Raw genomic sequence first — 3,837 nt, forward strand, 5'->3', positions numbered from 1 at the left:
AAGCATACTGCAAGGGTTTAGGCCAGTGACAGGTAAGTGCAGACAGGACTAAAACAGTATCCATCAGTGAAAAGTAGTGAGTAAGAGCTGAACTTTGGAGCCAGACTGTTTGGGTTCAAATCCTGGGCAACTTTTGCAACTTCCTATGCCCCAGTTTCCTCGTCTGTAAAATGGGGACAATAATAATATTATATTCCTCATAGTGTTTTGTGAGAATTAGTTAAGTTAATGTGTATAAGACTGTTGATAGCAGAGCTCTGCACATGAGGAGTGAAGAACTTCTCCTAAGCCTTATGGAAGAGATGAAACTAACGTGAACTAGGTGTTGAAAGATTTGGAAAGAGATTCCAGGCAAAGGAGAAGGCATATGGAAAGAGAAAGGCAAATATGTGTTTGGTACCAATGGATGGAAGACAGTCACAATATTTTTTAGAACAGAAAGAAACCAGGACTGAAAAATTGCTGCCATTTGTTTCTCAGTTCAGTTTAGGTCAGTTACTCAGTCGTGTCCAAATCTTTGTTACCTCATGGACTGCAGCACGCTAGGCTTCCCTATCCATCAACAACTTCCAGAGATTGCTTAAACTCATGTCCATTGAGTCGGTGATGCCATCCAACAATCTCATCCTCTGTTGTCCCCTTCTCCTCCCACCTTCAATCTTTCCTAGTATCAGTGACTTTTCCAATGAGTCAGTTCTTCACATGAGGTGGCCAAAGTATTGCAGCTTCAGCTTCAGCATCAGTCCTTCCAATGAATATTCAGGATGGATTTCCTTTAGGATGGACTGGTTAGATCTCCTTGCAGTCCAAGGGACTCTCAAGAGTCTTCTCCAACATCACAATTCAAAAGCATCATTGTTTTGGTGCTCAGTTTTCTTTATATTCCAACTCTCACATCCATACATGACTGCTGGAAAACCATTGCTTTGACTAGATAGACCTTTGTTGGCAAAGTAATGTCTCTGCTTTTTAATATGCTGTCTAGTTTGGTCGTAGCTTTTCTTCCAAGGACCAAGTGCCTTTTAATTTCATGGCTGCAGTCACCATCTGCAGTGGTTTTGGAGCCCCCCAAAATAAAGTCTGTCACTGTTTCCATTGTTTCCCCATCTCTTTGCCGTGAAGTGATGGGGCCAGATGCCATGAATTTTGAGTTTTGAGCCAGCTTTTTCATTCTATTCTTTAACTTTCATCAAGAGGCTCTTTAGTTCTTCACTTTCTGCCATAAGGGTAGCGTCATCTGCATATCTAAGGCTATTTTTATTTCTCCTGGCAATCTTGATTCCAGCTGTGCTTCATCCAGTACATCATTTTCACGTGATGTACTCTGCATATAAGTTAAATAAGCAGAGTGACAATATAGAGCGTTGACATACTTCTCTCCAGAATTGGAACCAGTCTGTTGTTCCATGTCCAATTCTAACTGTTGCTTCTTGACCTGCATACAGAGTTCTCAAGAGACAGGTCAGGTGATCTGGTATTTTCATCTCTTGAAGAATTTTCCACAGTTTGTTGTGATCCACAGAGTCAAAGGCTTTAACATAGTCCATACAGCAGAAGTAGGTTTTTTTCTGGAATTCTCTTGCTTTTTTAATGATCAAACAGATGTTGGCAATTTGATCTCTGGTTTCTTTGCCTTTTCAAAATCCACCTTGACCATCTGGAAGTTCATGGTTCACGTACTATTAAAGCCTGACTTGGAGAATTTTGACCATTACTTTACTAGCATGTGAGATGAGTGCAACTGTGCAGTAGTCTGGACATTCTTTGGCATTGCCTTTCTTTGGGGTTGGAATGAAAACTGATCTTTTCCAGTCCTGTGGCTACTGCTGAGTTTTCCAAATTTGCTGGCATATTGAGTTCAGCACTTTCACAGCACCACCTTCCAGGATTTGGAAGAGCTCAACTGGAATTCCGTCACCTCCGTTAGCTTTGTGCATAGTGATGCTTCCTAAGGCCCACTTGACTTCGCATTCCAGGATGTCTGGCTCTAGGTGAGTGATCACACCATCGTGGTTATCTGGGTCATGAAGATCTTTTTGTACAGTTCTGTGTCTTCTTGCCACCTCTTCTTAATATCTTCTGCTTCTGTTAGGTCCCACTGTTTCTGTCTTTCCTTGTGCCATCTTTGCATGGAATGTTCCCTTGGTATCTCTAATTTTTTGAAGAGATCTCCTCTAGTCTTTCCCATTCTATTGTTTTCCTCTATTTCTTTGCATTGATCACTGAAGAAGATTTTCTTATCTCTGCTTGCTTTTCTTTGGAACCTCTGCATTGAAATGGTATATCTTTCCTTTTCTCCTTTGACTTTCACTTCTCTTCTTTTCTAACCTATTTGTTTGTAGTACAGAGATTTCCTAGGGCTTCCCTCGTAGCTCAGTTGATAAAGGATCTGCCTGCAATGCAGGAGACTCCAGCTCAACACCTGGGTTGGGAAGATCTCCTGGAGGAAGGCATGGCAACCCACTCCAGCATTCTTGCCTGGAGAACCCCAATGGACAGAGCAGCCTGGCAGGCTTCAGTCCTGGGGGTTGCAAAGAGTCGGACATGACTGATTGACTAAGCATTTAGAGATTCCCACTAGAAAGTTTAGGAATTCTCTTACGCCTACTGAGCACATCGGGCCTAGTTCTGTGACAGCAGTAAATGAAAAAATGTTGGAGGCTGTTTAAATGGAATGGCATAATAGGCATGACTTTTGGGGAAGCTGAAGCTAACAGCGATATTCTGGTTGAATCAACATTTATTGATGCACCTTGTCCAGTTTTTGCAAAAGAAAGGTAAAAAGATCACGGGTATTTTAGAGAAACTTTAGTTCAGGTTTCCTTCAAAATATTCAAAACTAGTGATAGAGTGGTTCAAGGTTTGGGTCATGAAAAGGAAAATCTTCCCTTTGGGTTTTCTCATGTAAATCACAGGTAGGTGATGTTGGTCACTGGAGAGGATTCGTTTTATAAATGGCCTACTTTGTGTAGAGAAGTTTTCTGTCAGAGCTTTTGTGAAGTTTGTAGGTCTTAAAAAAAAAAATCTGTGTTTCTAGATCAAATGGTACTCAGATAATGTGGGAGAAGAATAATTAGTTAATCTCATTTTTTAGTTTTATTTTTATTTGTTGAAATTATAGAAATTTTTAAAATAGATGTGTAAAATTCTTCATGGGTTATTATGCATATATTTTTGCTGTACATTTTTGTTGCTCCATAGCACACCACTAGCATAACACCTTGGCAGTGCTTGTATTTGAACAAACATTGAATCATTATTTTACTCTAGGTCCATTAATTCATAACTCTTTAAAGAGTGCCTGTAAGAATTCAACTACATTCAACTCATCTTATCTACCTTTGTGGTTGCCACTCCAGTTGATTAAAGTTTTCTTTTATATCTGAAGGGAACAAATATCTGTAAATATTGCTCTAGCTCTGGAAAACCATTTGTAAGCATTTTAAAACATGCAATATTTCCTTTCCTTATTTACTCACTGCCCATCATCTTAGGAAATATCATCCATGAAAAACTTATCTCTTAGAAAACTCCAGCAATGATGAAATAAAGACTTTGGACATATCGCAGTTCAAAAACTAAGATATAGAATGTTCTTTTACAAGGAACTGTGAAGGGAGATTTTGTTCTCTGTTAAATATCCCAAAAGAATAGACTTGGCCTCAGGTGTTGGTGTTGAATGTCAACAGTGATAGGTCATTAAAAGATGGAGCCACAAATGATCGACTCAGAAGAATTAGGTACGTTGTCAGCTGGATGATTAACAGCGGATAAGCATCTTGGGTGTTGAGATATATTAAGGGCTGTTGGGTGAAGTAGATGGAGTCACCATTTTAG

Source organism: Ovis canadensis, chromosome 2 (genome assembly GCF_042477335.2).
Source record: "Ovis canadensis isolate MfBH-ARS-UI-01 breed Bighorn chromosome 2, ARS-UI_OviCan_v2, whole genome shotgun sequence".
In the NCBI taxonomy this organism is placed as follows: Eukaryota; Metazoa; Chordata; class Mammalia; order Artiodactyla; family Bovidae; genus Ovis; species Ovis canadensis.